Below are 19,201 nucleotides of genomic sequence, written 5' to 3'. Positions count from 1 at the left end.
GCGTTCATAATGTAGACAGCTGTATACACTAGCTGTCATAGATGTCAGTCATAGATGAAGACACACTGACGGTGAGCTTGATTTCTAACACTCCCCCTCAAGCTCAAAAACAAAACTCAAATCATCTGCATCACTCCAAGTAGCTGTCTAAAGTGAATGAACTTGTCTTTACCAAGTGATTTGGTAAAAGATGTCTGCTACCTGGTCTTCAGTCTTCACATGCTCCAAGTCAATCTGATATGCTAAAACCATTTCCCTGATGAAATGGTAGTGAACCTCAATGTGTTTTGATCTTGCATGATAAACAGGATTTCTTGCTAACATAACACTACTCAAATTGTCACAGTACAGCTTGACTTTGCTGTCCAAGTGTACTCCCAAGTCATTTAGCAACTTCTGTAACCACTTAGCTTCACAGGCCACTAAGGCCGCACCATGATACTCTGCTTTCGTACTAGACAATGCAACTGTAGGCTGTTTCTTACTCTGCCAAACTGATCATACTACTACCCAATCCAAATGCATAGCCACTGGTTGACCTCTTGTCATATGTGCAACCAGCCCAGTCAGCATCAGTGTACCCCATCAAGTCAAGGGGTTTTCCATATGCATAAAACAACCCATGATCTGTGATACTCTTTACATATCTCAGAATTCTTTTGATTGCATCCAAGTGTGGTTTGCGAGGCTTCTGCATGAACTGACTGATTAGCCCCACAACATAACTCAAGTCGGGTCTAGTGATCGTGAGATAGATCAAGCTGCCTACCATCTGTCTGTACATAGTAACATTCTCAATCTCTATCCCAACATCAATCTGCAGCTTGACATTCTGCTCCAAAGGCGTATCCATAGGCTTGCAATCAGCCATACCATATTTCTGTAACATGTCATGAGCATACTGCTTCTGTAGCAGCCATATGCCTCGAGGTGTAGAGACAACCTCAATCCCCAAAAAATATTTCAGCTCTCCAAGGTCCTTGACCTTAAATTCAACCTGTAAACACGTCTTTATTTCAACAATCCCATTTTCTGTCAAGATTGTGGGAGAGAAGGAAGGAGTCTCACTTGTAGCTTTCTTGCTTGCACAATGGGGGAATACACACACAGGTGGAGGCTGAAAACAGTTTTCCTCTTCTTAGTTGTGTAAGCCAAAAGAACTTTAGTACAAGGAAATAGAAGAACCCTATATATGGGTCTCAAACCAAACTCAACTAACTAAGGTGGCATACTAACTGAGCCACGAACTAGAGTAGATAAGGATAGCTATCAGGTAGCTATTATTCATGGGCGGTGTACCAACCACATCTGCAACTGACAAGTTGGTGACATAAATGCACAATGGTCACCCTGGCATATCACGAGTGGAGCTCGATATCTCAACACTCTCCCTCGAGCTCAATCCCAATTCCTGCACACCAAGCAGGTCTCTGAACTTGCGCAGCTTCTCTACGCCCAATGCCTTCGTAAATATGTCAGCTACCAGATCCTCTGTGCTGACATAAACTAGATCAATAAGACCTAGTAAAACCCTCTCTCGTACATAGTGATAATGCACCTCAATGTGCTTTGTTCTAGCATGATAGACTGGGTTATTTGCCAAGTGTATACTACTCATGTTGTCACAATAAATGACAACTGGCCCATCTGTAGGTTGATGCATATCATAAAGTAGCTTATGCAACCAAGCTACCTCACATGCAGCCATTGCTGCACCCCTGTACTCAGCCTCTGTGCTGGACAAGGCAACTATAGGTTGTTTCTTGCTGCTCCAAGTGACTGCAGCACTCCCAAAAGAGAACACATATCCACTAGTAGATCGTCTATTAGAAATGCTACCAGCCCAATCAGCATCAGTGTATCCATGCAACTGTATCTGAACCCCAGTCTCATAAAATAGTCCATACTGCAATGTGGACTTCACATACCTGAGTATGCGTCTAGCCGCATCCAAATGCGGTTTCCTTGGAACTTGCATAAACTGACTTACCAATCCAACAGCATAGCTCAAATTTGGCCTGGTAATAGTCATATAAATCAAGCTTTCTACTATGCGTCTGTACATAGTAGGGTCTTCCAGAAGCTCACCTGTATCTGCGCTCACCTTCACATTCTGCTCCAAAGGAACTGAAATAGGCTTACAGCCTGTCATCCCATATTTGGATAGCATGTCCAATCCATACTGCCTCTGCAAGAGCTATATCCCACTTGGTGATCTAATCACCTCAATGCCCAAGAAATAACGCAGCTCTCCCAAATCCTTCATCTCAAACTTCTGCTTCAATAGCATTTTCACATGAATGATATCTTCATCACTGTCACCTGTCATAATCAAATCATCAACATAAATGACAAATAGCATAATACCTTTCTCTGTTTTTCTCACATAAAGTGAGAAATCTGCCTTGGAAATCTGAAAACCAATAGTGATAAGATACTGTCCTATCTTGTCAGACTATGCTCTAGGTGCTTGCTTCAAGCCATACAAGGCTTTCTTCAACCTGCAAACAAACTCAGGATGAACAGCATGCACATAACCTGGTGGCTGCTCCATATAGACCTCTTCTTGCAAATCACCATGCAAGAAGGCATTCTTTACATCCATCTGATGTAAAGACCATCCCTTTGATGCAGCCATAGCAATGACTGCTCTTACGGTTGCCATCCTTGCAACCGGACTGAATTTTTCTTCATAGTCAATGCCATATGTTTGTGCATACCCCTTGACTACTAATCTTGCCTTGTATCTGTTCACAGAACCATCTGCATTGTGCTTCACCTTAAAAACCCACTTACAGCCAATTGCATTCTTACCTTTAGGCAAAGGTACCAATTCCCATGTAGCATTTGCTTCCAAGGCATCCATTTCTTCATCCATGGCGTTCTCCCATTTTTCTTTTCCCATGGCTTGCTTAAAAGAAGTGGGTTTTGGTTCCTGTATCACTTTGACCATATATGCATAGTGAATGGCTGTAAATCCATCATATTTCAACCTATCCACAGGATACCTAGCTTTGGTAGACCTGCGCAAAGTAGGTTCACTCCTAGGTGCTCTCAAAACATCCCTGGTCTTCCTTACTCCAGGTGTAACAATAGAAGGAATACCCAACTCATCATCAATGCTCTGTTCTGAGCCACTGGATTCACCATCCACATAAGAGTGACCTGCATTCACATCAAACATGGGCTGATCTACCTTCTCTTTTCCTTTTCGTGATACCTGAATACCGCTATCTGCATTGCTTTGAGAAGATTCTCCTGATCTCAATCTGCCTGTCCATGGCGAAGAATGTGAATCACTGCTAGAGGACGCTCCAGGTCCACTAATATTTTGTGACTACTGCTGTGAATTCTGTGCAACATTACCGTTTTGTGCATCTACATCATCAATCACATTTACTGTTTTATACTAGCTACTCATCTCATCAAAAACAACATCTCTGCTCACTGTAAACTTACGAGTAGAAGGGTTATAGCATCTATACCCTTTTTGCTGCAAAGAGTAACCAATAAAGATGCACTTCTCAGCTTTTGGATCCAACTTGGATCTCAACTCATCTGGCACATGAACATAGGCAATGCAACAAAAAATCTTCAAATGAGAAATATCTGGTTTCCTACCAGTATACCTCTCCTCTGGAGTCATCCCATGTATTGCTGCAGTGGGAGTCCTGTTCATTATGTAGACTGCTGTAGCAACTACCTCAGCCCAATAAAAATCTGGCAAGTCTTTTTCATTGAGCATGGCATGAGATACCTCTTCAATATGCCTATTTTCCTTTCTGCAATTCCATTTTGTTGTGGGGTATGACTGCATGAATATTGCTGCTTTATGCCATACTCCTGCAGGAACCTTGCAAACTCATTTGAGAGGTACTCTCCCCCTCCATCTGACCTTAGGCATTTTATTTGCAGGCCTGCTTCTTTTTCAACCATAGCTTTAAGAGTTTTGAAATGCCCAAATACTTCACTTTTCTTTTTCATAAAATACACCCAAAATTTTCTGCTATAGTCATCAATAAAAGTGACAAAATAATGATAGCCTCCAAGAGATGCAGCTTTAGTAGTCTACACATCAGAGTGGATTAATTCCAATGGCTTCTTACTCTCTTGAACATGTCTAGGAAATGGTTTCCTTGCATGTTTTCCAAATTGATAGGCTTCACATACCTTATGCATTTCTGCAACCTTGAATTTAGGCAATCCTGCAACAATATTTTGGGCATGCATTGATTTAAGTCGCTGTACATTAACATGACCAATGCGTTTATGCCAGATATCAATATCTGCAACTACACCGGTCCCATGTGCAAACATTGCTACACTCAATTCAGGCATGTCTGCATCCAACGTAAACATTCTGCCCTTCTTCTTTCCTTTTGCTATCAAGCTACCTTTATTTTTCATATCCTCAACAAAGCATCCATGAGGATTAAATCTGACCTGCAAGCCCTACTCAACCATTTGACCAACAGAAACCAGATTCTTGGTGATATTTGGGACATGAAATACATTGGACATGTATTTCTTTTTCCCATCCTGCATAGACAAATGAATTTTTTCAATCTGCACAATAGGATGTGCAGTATCATCACCACTCTCCACAAATCCTGGTTTTTCTATTTTCCTTGCATCCTCCATCCATTCTGCATGACCTGTCATGTGGTTTGATGCACCTGAGTCAACATACCACACATCGTTGCTTTCTTCTGCACTTGTCATAGAATTGTTCATGTGCTGCACCATAAATAAATGCTCATTTCTGTCATCACCCTGTCTACTAGAAGATGCATAATTCCCTTGTTGCAATTTTCCATTCATGATGTCATTCTGCTTTTTATAGCAGTCTTTAGCCATATGATTCATTTTACCACAGTAGTAGCATTCAACATTGCTGTTTGCATTTTGGCCTCTTTGCCATCCACCACGACCTCTTTGGCTCCCCCTGCCTCTAGAGTTACCACGTCCTCCTCCATAGGACTGGTTTTCTTGAGTTTGCTGCATATTCTGATTTCTACCACGGCCTCCAAATTGGCCTCCTCTACCTCTGCCTCTACCTCTTCCAGCATTTGAGTAGAAGATAACTTCTTTTGAAGTTCCTCTTGAAGAAGATGCACCACCATTTCTCTGATCCTCAGAAATTAGAAGAGCAATCAACTCCTCAAAATCAGGAAATCTTTCACGGACGGAAATGGATGTTCGAAACTGTGCATAATCCTTTCCTAGACCATTCAAGGTCACAAAAACTAAATCATCATCTTCCACTGGTGACCCAATGGAAGCAAGTGCATCTGCAATCTTCTTCACCTTCATGTGGTAGTCATTGATGCTCATACTTTCTCTTTGCACATTGTGCAACTCTTGCTTGAGCTACATTTTCCTGGCTTGCGTATTTGTGCTATACATTTTTGACAAAGTATCCCAAGCCTCCTTTGGCGTACTTGCATCCTGAATATGCACAATCATAGAGTCTGAAATGCTGATAGATAGCCAATACATAACTTTCCTGGCTCTCTCATGCCATGCTTTAAATGCCTGCATTTGTTGTTGATTGGAAACATTAGGAAGAACTGATTCTTCTTCATTTCCTGCAACAAATTCCCAATATCCTTTTCCCATAAGGAAATTCGTCATTCTAAACTTCCATGCTTGGAAGTTGTTCTTGTCAAGCTTTTCAGTTACAATCTGTGAAAGAGAATCAGACGCCATTACAGAACATTGCAAAAAATTCTGTCACTGCAAAAAACACAGCTTCACCCTCACAAGGGCAAATCTGCAAAACTGGTGAAAGTGGTATTTGACCACACAGTCACTTTCTAGTGACGATTTTGCATAAACAGGAACCAAGGATGATTCTGTAACTCCCAATGTCTCTGCACACAAGCATACGATGCAATTTCTGTGGTAACTTTTCACCGACCTGTAGAACAATGGTCGCACAGCATAAAACTGGGCCTTTTCCTGAGTGCATGCAAAAAACTTCCACCTCCAAAATAGGCCCTGAAATGGCCTCAAATAAAAAAAACAGGGTCGCCAAGGGCTAAAGCCCTTACCCGCAGCATATACTGCCCTCTTGCTTCACTGCGAAGGGCGTCTCAACCTGAGACAATGCACTCTTGCAATTTTCGGTTGTGCTACCTGCAAAGATCTGCTCCCAAAATAGAAAATGAAAGCAACACTGCTCCTCTTACCAGAACACCACGAGCTTAGCTTGCTTTCTTGAGCTCCTTACCACGAACAAGGCTCTGATACCATGTCAAGATTGTGGGAGAGAAGGAAGGAGTCTCACTTGTAGCTTTCTTGCTTGCACAATGGGGGAATACACACACAGGTGGAGGTTGAAAACAATTTTCCTCTTCTTAGTTGTGTAAGCCAAAAGAACTCTAGTACAAGGAAATAGAAGAACCCTATATATGGGTCTCAAACCAAACTCAACTAACTAAGGTGGCATACTAACTGAGCCATGAACTAGAGTAGATAAGGATAGCTATCATGTAGTTATTATTCATGGGCGGTGTACCAACCGCATCAGACAAGTCAGTGACATAAATGCACAGCGGTCACCTTGGCATATCACGAGTGGAGCTCGATATCTCAACATTTTCATCATCTCTTGTAATGATTAAGTCATCAACATAGACAACTAGGAAAACATAGCCACTATCTGTCTTCTTCGCAAACAGACTATGATCAGCATCTCCCAATCAGAAACCATGTTGCTGTAAATAACTGCTGATGGGAGCATTCCATGCTCTGGGTGCCTGTTTCAACCCATATAATGCCTTTTTCAGCCGACATACATGTGCTGGAAATTCTGGATGTACATAGCCTTCAGGCTGTTCCATGTAAACCTCTTCCTGTAATTCTCCATTGAGAAATGCATTCTTTACATCCATCTGCCATAGTTTCCAGCCTCTAGGTGCTGCCAAAGCAATCACAGTTCTAACTGTAGCAATCTTTGCTACAGGGCTGAAAGTCTCCTCATAATCAAGACCATACTGCTGCGCATACCCTTTTGCAACCTGCCTGGCCTTATATCTTTCCAATGATCCATCTGATTTACATTTTACCTTATACACCCACTTGCATCCAATAGGTGTTTTGCCCTTAGGCAACTGTACCAATCCCATGTACCATTTTTAGCCAAGGCTGAATATTCCTCATCCATAGCAGCACGCCAATTCTCATCTGCAACTGCCTCATCAAACTTACTTGGTTCTCTAAAACCTGTTACTTTCATCATATAAGCATAATGACGGACTGAATATCCAGTGTAAGTATACCTGTCAACAGGTCGTCTGACCCTCTCTGATCTCCTGAGCTGTGGCTCACTGTGAGCTTGCCTCTCATGAGGCGGCACATAATGGCTCTGCCTAGCACGTGGCGTCATAACAGGTGGAATCCCCAATTCATTGTCTAAGCTGTCACTGCTAGATGAATCATAACCTGCAGTGAGTGAACCTGTTACATCTTTAAAAAATTTTCTTTTCCCTTATCTGTTCTCCCCCTCACTGACATATCCGTGTCAGTGGATGCACTAGTGTGACTCCGTAATCGTCCTGTCCAAGGACTCAGTGTAGATGATACATCACCTGTCTGACCAGTCATGGAAGTACTCTTTGCAGGAGTATTTTCAGCATGACTCATATTGGGTGAGCCATCAGTAGGCACTGCAATAGGATTCCCATACCAAGATGCTAACTCATCAAATACCACATCTCTGCTTATGAGTGTCTCATGCGTAGAAGGTACATAACACTTATAAGCTTTCTGTTCCTGTGCATATCCAATAAACACAGTTTTCACTGCCTTAGGATCCAATTTCTTCCTCTTCTCATCCGGTATATGCACATATGCAATGCTGCCAAATACTTTCAAGTGTGAAATATCAGGTTTATGACCATATAGCCATTCATACAGAGTGACATCATGAATCCCTGCTATAGGGGTTCGATTCAGCATATATACAGCAGTCACCACTGCTTCAGCCCATTAACCATTTGGCAGACATTTTTCATTCAGCATAGCTCTAGCTAACTCTATCAAAACCCTGTTTTTCCTCTCTGCAACACCGTTTTGCTGCGGTGTATAACTGCATGTGAGCTGTCTTCTGATCCCATGTTTGGCAAGATATATGTCAAAGTAGTTTGAGACATATTCACCTCCTCCATCTGATCTCAAACATGATATGTAACAGCCCAATTCATTTTCAGCATATTTCTTGAAGTCTTTGAATGCATAAAACACATCATCCTTATGTTTCAAGATATAAAGCCAAGTGTACCTGCTGAAATCATCAATAAATGAGACATAATACCGTGCACCGCCAAAAGAAGCATTATGTGAAGGACCCCAAACATCAGAGTGCACCAATTGTAAAGGCCTAGTGCTGTTTTTTACATGTCTCATGAAAGGAAATCGTGCTTGCTTCCCAAACTGACATGCAGGGCATACATGACCAAAATCATTATACTTGAATTTGGGTAATCTAAGTACTACTTCTTTCTGCAGCATAGATTTCAGCTTTTGTACATTGACATGTCCAATCCGCTTATGCCAAATCTCTACATCCCGAATGGCACTCTCATCATGTGCAAACATGGCTGCCTTGAGTCCCGGAATGGTCGCATCCAATGTAAACATCCTGCCATCCCTTCTGCCCTTGGCAATTAACTTGCAGCCATTTCCATACTCCTCAATGAAACACACCCATCTTTGTTGAACCTCACTTGCAATTCTGTTCTGCCATTTGACCCATAGACAACAGATTCTTTGTTATGGTTGGTACATGTAATACATCATGCAAGCCTTTCTTCTTGCCATTAGGCATCATAAGAGGAACAATCCCTTTATGCTTTATGTCATGTTGGGTGTCATCCCCAGTACATACATGACCATGTGTACCTGCAACCATCTCATCAAACCACTCTCCATGCGGGGTCATGTGGTTTGACGCTCCAGAGTCAATGTACCATCTGTAATCTCTATCATGTCTCGATGCATTTTTAGATACATGTTGCATGGCAAAGAGTCTATCAACTGGCTTATCATGAGCACCACTAGAAGATGCATAGTGCCCATGCTGTCTGCCCTTTGCCTTCATATCTCCTTGTTTCTTGTAACAATCCTTTGCAATATGCCCATACCGGCCACAATAATGGTAGTCCTTGTCCCTGTTGGACTGATCAGACGACTGCCATGAACCAAAACCACCACCTCTACCTTGGGGTGATCTCCCCCTGCCTCTAAACCCACCAGATCCATGCTGGCCTTGTGTATTTGCACCATGCCAATTACTCTGCTGCTGCTGTTGTCCATAAGTATTACGAGTGTCACCACGACCTCTAGATCCTCTGCCACACTGGCTAGAGTACAAGACAGTGTCTCTACTCTGAGATGCACTAGAACCTGTATTCAAACCAAGTTTGACTTTCTCATGCAGCAACAAAGCAACTAGCTCTTCCCAGCTAGGGAGCTCTTCTCTGACAGAAATGGAAGTGTCAAAAGCTTTGTACTCTTTGCCTAAGCCATTCAAAGCAACAGCAATCATATCATCTTCTGATACACTTGAGCCAATAGTAGCAAGTTGATCAGCTATGGTCTTAATCTCCGTGGTATACTCTGGATGCTCTTGCCATTCCTAGACATGTTGTTGAACTACTGTTTCAACTGGATCTTTCTTGCATGTGTCATGGTTCCATAATTTTTCATCAGTATATCCCAAGCATCTTTCGGAGTCTCACATCCAGTGATTTGAATTACCATAGCATCAGATATACATAAGGAAAACCAATGCAGCACCTTGCATGCTCTTTCATTCCATAGCCTGTAGGCTCTTTTCTATTCATTTGTTGGATTGTGTGCAGGCAACTCAGGAGCAACTTCATCTCCTGTACATAAATCCCAATAAACTCTGCCAACTAGAAAGTTTTTCATTCTGAATTTCCATAATGTAAAGTTCTTATTATCCAACTTCTCTCCAACTATCTGAGTGATATTGTCAGTCCCATGTGCATTAGCCATGATGCAATAGACTGTCTATCAAGTGCCTGACTCCCTGCAGTCCAATAAGTATGACTGACTAAGTTCAGTCCTAACAGTTTATGACAGTTTTCTGCACTAAATTGCAGAAAAAAACTAGGGTATTTCAGCCCACTGACACCCCAAAACAACCCACAAACAAGTGGTCTCAATTGTAGATATAACCATCAATACATAAGCTATGTGTTTGCTTCAGCTTAAGCTTCTGTAACCTTACTGCCAGGGTACATACATGCAATCTGAAAATTGTAAACTGTGAGTAACCAGGAGCAATTTCAAGTCCAAAACTGAGTGGTAATCATGTCATACATGTTCCAAAATCTCCCAGGTAGCTGCTAGTACATTTGGTAGTCAAGACATGATCATAAGGGCACAGAACAGTGCATAACTAGCACATACAAATGTCAACAAATTCAGTTGCAGGTTGCAGCCAACCAGAATTCAGCATAACAAGCTCCAAACCACTTCAAAGTGTCTTCAATCCAAATCATACATTTGCTCCAGTATGACAAGGTCGATGCATGACTATGTAGTGACCATAGACTATGTGTCTCTAATGAGCAAAGTCATACATTACTTCTGCAATTTGTACTCAGCCAACAAGACAAGATTGTATTTGCTTGAGCTCCAAAAATTTCAGCATTTAGTAGCACTTAATGCTTTTCTCAACCCATAAACATTCTGACATACACATGTCAGTACATACATCTCATAGATATCACCAAATATCACACTATACTTCAATAAGGAACTAATGCTTGCTGTCCATATTCAATGACAGTTTTCAGCCTGCCTAAAATGCTCCAAATCTGAGTATTTTAATTACAAAAATCAGCTTGCAATGGATCACAACAATTACATATGATCTCCATCATATATTTATGCTCCAAGAGTGCTTCTGGGCTTGTCAGAGAGTTTCCAAAGCTCTTCAATGTGTTGCATATACCATGTATACAGCAGTGTTGCCCTTTTTTCCAGATCTTCCCACTCTGATTTCAGCTCATGTCAGAGCTTAAGGTCAAGCATTTGCCTCTTGCCATCTTAAAACACTTCATACCTGTCATAATCAAGCATTTGATGACCAAATGCACCAGCATTTGATGAGATGCAACCCAACAACTGAGAGCAGGAAATAGGCGCAGTTCACGCAGATCTGTCCTCTACTCCAGCAGCTCTGTTTGCTAAGTTTGATGCTCATGGAGCACACACCAGTGCTCAATACAACCTCCACAAGGCTCTGAACAAGTCACAACCTGCAGCTTGACCCATAGAGTATGTAATCACTCAGTGCATACCTTCAGCTTTCAATGGCATTCAGCCTGTTTGAGAAAAATGGCAGAAGTCTTCAACTGTAGACCATCTTCACTCCCTCTTGCTCTAGGAGGTCCACCAAGTAAGGCTCTGATACCATGTTCAAAGAGTAGAGAAAGAGAAAGGGAAAAACTCCATATCCATGAGCCTTCAGGCTCTCAAGCTCATTCCTTCATTTCCACACACTAAACTGAAAAGCACACACTCTCTACAAGATAAAGTAACCTAGTGTAAATGTAGACTAGACGGACTAACTCTAGTCAGGTCACTAACTGACTACTAACCCGACTTATTTAATGTAGTCACATGTAGACAGCTGTACACACTAGTTGTCATAGATGTCGGTCATAGATGAAGACACACTGACGGTGAGCTTAATTTCTAACATGGTCATATGATTAGATACACCTGAATTGACATACCATACACCATCATGTGTCTCATTTTTTATAACAGCATTCATCATATACTGCATAATACCACACGCTCATTTTTGTCTTAATTCTATCGTGAAGATGATGCATAGTTTCCTTGTTGCAATTTTCCGTTGTGGATATTATCCTTCTTAGCATAAAAATGGGTTGCAATATGACCTATTTTGCCACAATAATGGCAAACAATAGCAGAATTTCCAGAACCTCTATTCTTCCATCCACCTCTTCCTTTAGAGCTCCCCTTGCCTCTAAAGTTTCCATGTCCTCATGAAACCTACATTTCACCAAATTGCTCTTTAACCTATTTTGTTGGTTATTACCAGCACCTCCCATACCACGGCCTCTCGAAGAGGATTTTCCATGTCTACTTCTTGAACTTGAGTAAAATTCTTGGACCTATTTACCATTACTTTCATATGAGTCACCTTGCATATTGATCTCTTTGGTAATCATGAGAGAGACCAACTCATCAAAATCTAGAAATGGCTTTCGTACATATACAAAAGTGACAAATGATTTTCATGCCTTCTCATTATTAAGGCCACCTATAGTGGATGAAACCAAATCATCATCATCAAGCATTGCATCAATCACTGCTAAAGCATATGCAATGCTCCTCACCTTCAAAACATACTCATTGACATACATTTTTCCTTTCATCAATGTATTCAACTCTTGTTTGAGTTGAATCTTTCGATCCTTTTAATTTACTGAAAACATGTTCTCAAAATTTGTCCAAGCTACATGTGAAGTTTCTACATTCCTAATATGTCCAAGCATAGTATTATCAATGATTACAGATAGCCAACATATCACCTTTTTGTCTTTTGCATTCCATTCTTTCCACACCTTTAATTCATCTAGAGTCGTAGAGATACTCAACTGCTCCAACTCCTTTTCTTCACTTGAAACAAACTCATAAAGACCCTTTCCAATGAGGAAGTTTGTCACACAAAACTTCTATGAAGGATAGTTGTTCTTATCTAGCTTCTCACTGATGGGATTTCCACTATTCTCAATCATAATCACAAAAATGATACAGAATTGCAAGCTAGTCTTTTGCAACCTTTCACAACAAGTGCACATCAACACACCAAGCAATCTTTTTCGTTGATTACTCAATAGTACATGTAATTTGCAACCTATTTGCAGATAAAACTTATGTTTACTTCCTGGTAAACACCTCAAAAATTACAGATTTGAAATATGTAACTTGTGCATCCACTTTTGATCGATACTGCTGAAATCATAGTATACCCTGAAACTAATGTCCACAACCTTGTGGCTGTAAAACGGGGCTCGAAAATGACCTCACATATGCTTGCACATCAAATCTCATAGCAATCTGAGATTTTCACTTTGCCCTACTTCTGATGCCTCCATAGACACTATCCAAGAGAAAGAGTGGAAGAATGGGAGAGCTTATTACCCATTACTTGCTTGCTTGAATCCTTGCTTCTTTTATGTCTTTAGCCTTCAAAACTAGCTTCTCTTAGTGGCGCAACTCTGATGCTATATCAAGAATTGTGTGGTACGGGGACTTGCTTGAGTTGTTGCACAACACAGAGTGTACACACAAGAGAAAGCTCACTCAAGAACACAAGAAGAGATATGGTGGCCAAAATGTATTCTTACTGGTTTCTTCTTCTTCTTCTTCTTCACACAATACAATACAACATAAAGGAAAGTAGCCTATTAAGTCAAACAGTACATAATTGACTATACTAATCGACTAGCACTATATCTATGCTAGTTATAGGTAGGTGTAACAAACTAAATATAATAAGCGATAAGTTATTGACCTTGTGAGGATCATAATGACCACGAATGTGCTAAGTGTAGATGCGTGGACGCATCTAGCTAGGCAATCCATCATCAATGTCTGCATGTGTTGAGCTTGCCATATCAACAACGACTAGCCATCATTAGAAAGTCAAAGAGTTGAGTGATTCTTGAAGTCTGGTAACCCTATGTTGCAAAAGAAATTGACTGATTAGCTAGAAGATGAAACCTTAGAAAGTGGGTTGCAATTTGAGTAGACACATATCATTGATGTTGTAATATGATTGTGTTGCAAAAGAAATTGACTGATTAGCTAGAAGATGAAACCTTAGAAAGTGGGTTGCAATCATTGATGCTGTAATATGATTGTGAAGCGACAAAGGATGAGATTGAGGTTGGGAACAGAGTCTATGCCTAAGATTTTTGTGGGAAGCCTTGAAAGTGTAGTAAAGACATCTGTATTTATAGCTAAAAAACCCATTATATTTGCTTGTACTTAACCCAAAAAGGTGATGTTATGGATGAATTGGTGAAAAAATTTTGTGGCTTGCACTTGAATGTAATAGACCTTTACTCAGAGGTTATAAAATTGGATGAGAAAGTGGAAAAGAAGGGGTGAGGAATAGCAAAGGCCTATTAGAGAAGGGTTTAAGAGACATTATATATAATTGATAGCTTGCAGTATGAAAAGCATGTGTATGGCTTATCGTAATGTAGAAGCAAATAATTTAGTGTTTTGGAAAGACAAAAAATTTCATGTAGCTGAAATAAGATTACCTCTCGAGCCAAAATTTAGTAAAGAGGTTATATAGAAGTAGTTTGGAAGAATTGGCACCAAGAAATATGTTTACAACTATACATGTTGCCACATATAGACCGGAACTTGAGAAATCATACATTTTTTTTACATGCATGTAAAATTGATGCAAAATCAGTAGTATGGTCATGTGCTTTGTCTTGTGTGAAAAGAAGGGAAAGATAGCTAGGGATGAATTGACATGTGCTAATCAAAGTAGACGGGATAAAACTAGATGAAATGCTCTCATTGACTCATTTACCACCTATGCATATTTGGCTAAGGTTCATAATATGGATGCTATTGTCAAGAAAAAGAGAAGAATGGATAAGGATTCATGTCCTTCCATTTGCAAGTCCTTAAAAAACACATGACATGAAACGAGATGGAAAGATAGAAGGCTACAAAAAAGCTCATTCAAAACATGTAATAGAAGATGTCTCACATGAAAAGAAGCAAGAGGGAAAAAAAAGAGACAAGAATCTTGGTTACAAGTTACAATCTGACATAGAGACAACAACCAACATAACGAAAGTGCTTGAGAAATGCATTCTTGAAAGCAGGGTTGAATTTGTGCTTGCTAAGGTTCTTGGCATTGCTAAGCATGAATTTCATAATGAGATAATAGATAGCATTAAGTGAAAAAGGTAGTATGTATGAGAACCTACTCAAGCACTATTGTAGGTTGAAGAAGACATGGGTTCATAGTGTATTCAATTGGAATCTATTGATGATTCCATTGCTATTATAAAATAGGTTGACGTTGAAATGGGCTGTATAAGGGCAAAAAGAATGATGCTATGGTTGAAAATGTTATGGTGGGAAGTACTACATATAAGGGAGTTGTGCAATAACAAGTTCATAAGAAAAAGAATGCTCACTTTATTCCTAATAACCACTACACTCATACACATTGGGCAAGAGCTACAATTGAAATTGTTGTGAAGATAGGTGAGTGGGATACTGATCCGAGAAAATCACAAAAAAATATTTGTCTAACACTTGGTTGATTTTTTGTACATTTGGAGGTTTGAAATAAAGAAGAGGGTGGGAACAACCTCTTGGGAAATCCAAGAAATCAGTGGATGGAAATATTTCATAGACCGGTTTACCAAGGGGGGTGAAAAGTAAAGATCAATGGAGGAAGGTGAAGGGAAAATGTGTAATGTGAAAAGAAAAGACATGAAATTGATTTGGAGCCATCCAAAGGGCATGTGAGGCTCATAATGTCATGGCTTTGGAGCCTTATGATAATTCAAACCAATGGGACCCTTCTTGGAAGCATTAGTGGAAGAAAAATCAGGCACATGATTTTGTAAGATTTTTTAAAAATACTTCCACTCCGATCCAAAAAAGAATTCAACATGAAAGTTGTAGCGCGTGAGCTAAAGTTTTGGCTGGTATTTTTTTATAATTTTTTGGAGCTACCGAGTGGGGAGATATGGCCAAAATGGTGGACACCAACTTTTTCCAACAGCGGTGGAGACCACCTCCCAATTTTATACACACCCACACTTTCTTGCCCACACTTAACACTTCCATAAAACATCATTCATTAGACTCCCAACCCTTTTCCCTCTCTTCTCCTCTCTCTCAAGCTAATAAACCATTAGAATTCCCCTCCTAAATCACCCTCAAATCATCATTAATTGTAGTAGTAATGTATGAATTATCACTACTCTCTCTCCATTATTGCTAGATATGATCTTATTTTATGAAGATTCTCTATATTTTTTTACAGGAGAGCTCTTGGACTCAAGCTATGGGGGGGAGAATGGAGACAACTCACCTATGATGGAACTTGATTAAGTACAAAATTGGTCAACAAAACATCTAGATGGAGCTTCCACATTGGTGGAACTGCCTTAATGCAGCTTTGGTGGTGTTAGTTCCTATTCTATCTTAACCTTCTCCCTAAACACCCTCAAGGCCTATATAAAGAGGCCTTCTCCTTTGTAATTTGAAAAAAAAAAGAGAGCCAAGAGGCCTTCTTCAGCCCTATTGAGCCTTCTCCATTCTCTCTCATGAGCTTATGTAATTCATTCCCTTACTATAGCTTATGCATGCTCTATAGTGTAATAATCCCATGCTATTGGTGTCCATATTGTGTATATTGGTTATGTCTTGAGGGTTCTCCATCTCTTGTGCCCTCTTAAATTTTATTGATTCATCTATTTTTTTAAGTTCTCTCTCTCTCTCTCTCTCTCTCTCTCTCTCTCAGCTTTCCTCTCTTCTCCCTCACAAGCTCCTCTCCCTCTTGCATAGCATCCTAGTCCACTTGTCGAATTGGATGGAACAACATTACACATTCCTATAGGTAGTAAATATATCAACCTCTTTAAGCAAAGGGAGTCTACAACATATGAATTGGATGAGTTGGACATACATATTGATCTTAATAGTGTAAAAGAAGAAGAAGAGGATGATATGGATATGGTTGAGGAAGACTTTGAATCTATTGAACACTAATACTCTGACATATATCAAAGGATATGTAGGTTCCAAGACCCAAGCAAACAAAATGGCTATAAGAGACTATAGTGGACAAGCATGGTAGATTTGAAGATGTTGGAAAATGTTTTAATTAGAAGAAAATTAATGGTGATTGATACGTCAAGAATGGGCTTTGATACCTAGGGAAAGCCCCTACAAAGTTTGGTTGATATCTGGGTTCATATGCAAAAGTTACAAGGTCAAAAAGGGCAATGTCTGGCCGAAATTGCATGCTATAAAGAATAGATGCAAGTTGTGTAGAAAAATTTAGGGGTTGAAACCTTCAAAATTTGGTCCTGGTAAGTGGGGATACATCTTTCTTTTAAAAAGTTGGCAATCTGAGCTATGATTTGGAAGATACAAGAAGTCTTCTGCATGGGTGATCTTGTAGGACAATTTTCCAGCTGGAGTTTGATGGATCTTGTGGACTTCTCTACCTTGCTCATTGTTATGATACTAGGAGTTAGTCAAGTGGAGTCTTGGGAGTTAATGACCAACCTTTATCCACGGGCACAACCTTTATCCACGGGCACGAGTTTGGCGTGCATGCAGTATTGTATCTCTTAGGTGTGGCACAAGCATTATATTTCAACCTTTGCACACACTTGTTCCGAGATTATGGCGATGTACTCGGAGGTGGTGTCAACCTAGAAAAGTAGAGGCATGTTGCCTGCTACTTGCACTCATGCAGACATTTTTGGAGCCGGTGTAAAAACCTAGTAGCAGACATTTTTGGAGCCGGGATTCTACATTTTAGGATGGAAAACTTGATATCCAAGTGATCAACAATCTGGAAAAGAGCCGGCAAGGAAGCACACGCCCATCCATGTATTGGAGAAATGATAACAAAGCCATCTCGAAACATATTTGCAAGCAGCAACAAAACAAAGCTTGCAGAGAAATGAGAAATCTTGGGCAGCCGCCGTCTGTGGGAATCGAACCCACGACCACGTGGTTAAAAGCCACGCGCTCTACCGGCTGAGCTAAGACGGCTCGCTTGACAGACGCGCTGTGCACAATTTTATCAATTTATTAAGCTCTGGTGCTCCCCTCTCCGGTCTTTTCAAATCCGTAGTGCATGGATACACGGGACCTCTATCATATGTCTCCCTCGCGGGCGAGTCCCGAGATACTCTTAAGATGATTCGTGCCCTTTCCATCGATGTGACACCGTTGGTGTAAGGACGTGTATATCCAGGCGAGGGAGGGCCGGAGGGGTATGGGCACCACGCACTCAATTTGTGGGGCTTGCATTCGCGCTCACTCATCTGCTCTCAGCATCTTTATCTGTTCTTTTGTCGGCCGCAAAAGATCATGAATGATTGGAAGTTGGAGAGCTGTGTATGTCAAACTACATTTTAGTGCCCACGCCCGTTTCGGATTCACGCTTGAATATCTGCCCCACATATTGTCGCATATGTCCCCAGTCTTACAGTGCGCTCTCTCTCTCTCTCTCACAGTCCAAATACACGTGTCTACGCCAACGACCGATACCCACTTAGCCAATACAACTCTCTGCACTCGTCCTGAGCCGTCCCAGCACGCGTCCTACACTACCTACCCTGAGCTCGCTGCGTACAACAACTTTTAGACAGTGTAAGGGAATCGAGATAACAACCACCTCACCGCCAAAGGCAGCAGGCACCCACTCCAAAGCTAAGAGAAGCCTTGCTTCCTTGGGGAAAATCCTCACTGGGGTGGGGTACGTGCTAATTAGGGATGTTGCTCATCCATCCATCGAACCCTGGCGGAGAGGTCCGATGACACCTTCGAGAGAGCTTCTCAAATATACATGCATCATTCTCCAGATTTCGCTCCCTTGTTTGGGCCCACCATCTCATCTCGTATTGATTGATTCTCGTCTTCAGTGTGAAGGCTGGCAGCGGCGCCGGAGCACCACTCATGTTAGGATGTGCCGACCAATGTGCTAGATTAAGTGCTTTCCTAATGTACTTGGATATTGATCCTTTCTACCATCGAATCCCTTAGTAACCCATCCCAAACGAGTATCCTCCTCCATCAAGCAACCTAGTAGCTCCACGATGATTCGAGATGCAAGCTCAAGCAACCACAAGCCTCTACCTTCAAGCTCCATTCTCCATAGCCGCACGCGATACAAGAGAAGAGAAGAAGAAGAGAAAAAGAGAGGAGATGATGGAGAGATTTTTCTCCTTGATTCCTCACCCTCAGAGTCTCTCACTCCCTCTCTCAAGCACATACAAGCAAGCAAGGAGAGAAGAAGAAAAGAGATCACTTTTGCCACACACCAAAGAATGAGCCTTTCATTTACTTTTTGAGTTTATATACAAAACCCTAAATCCCTTGGGTACCCATCCCCTTTTTT

At 41.0% G+C, this 19,201-nt stretch overlaps 1 non-coding gene across 1 annotated transcript; it reads right to left on the bottom strand.

The window, feature by feature from the left end:
- Positions 1-17,777: 17,777 nt before the first annotated feature.
- On the bottom strand, positions 17,778-17,850 carry TRNAK-UUU (transfer RNA lysine (anticodon UUU)). The gene has a single exon. It is a non-coding gene; the product is annotated as a tRNA-Lys (tRNA).
- Positions 17,851-19,201: the final 1,351 nt, after the last annotated feature.

Source organism: Lygodium microphyllum, chromosome 15 (assembly GCF_053477565.2).
Source record: "Lygodium microphyllum isolate KBCC chromosome 15, Lygodium_microphyllum_v1.1.10, whole genome shotgun sequence".
In the NCBI taxonomy this organism is placed as follows: Eukaryota; Viridiplantae; Streptophyta; class Polypodiopsida; order Schizaeales; family Lygodiaceae; genus Lygodium; species Lygodium microphyllum.
This window is presented reverse-complemented; position numbering and strand designations above follow the sequence as displayed.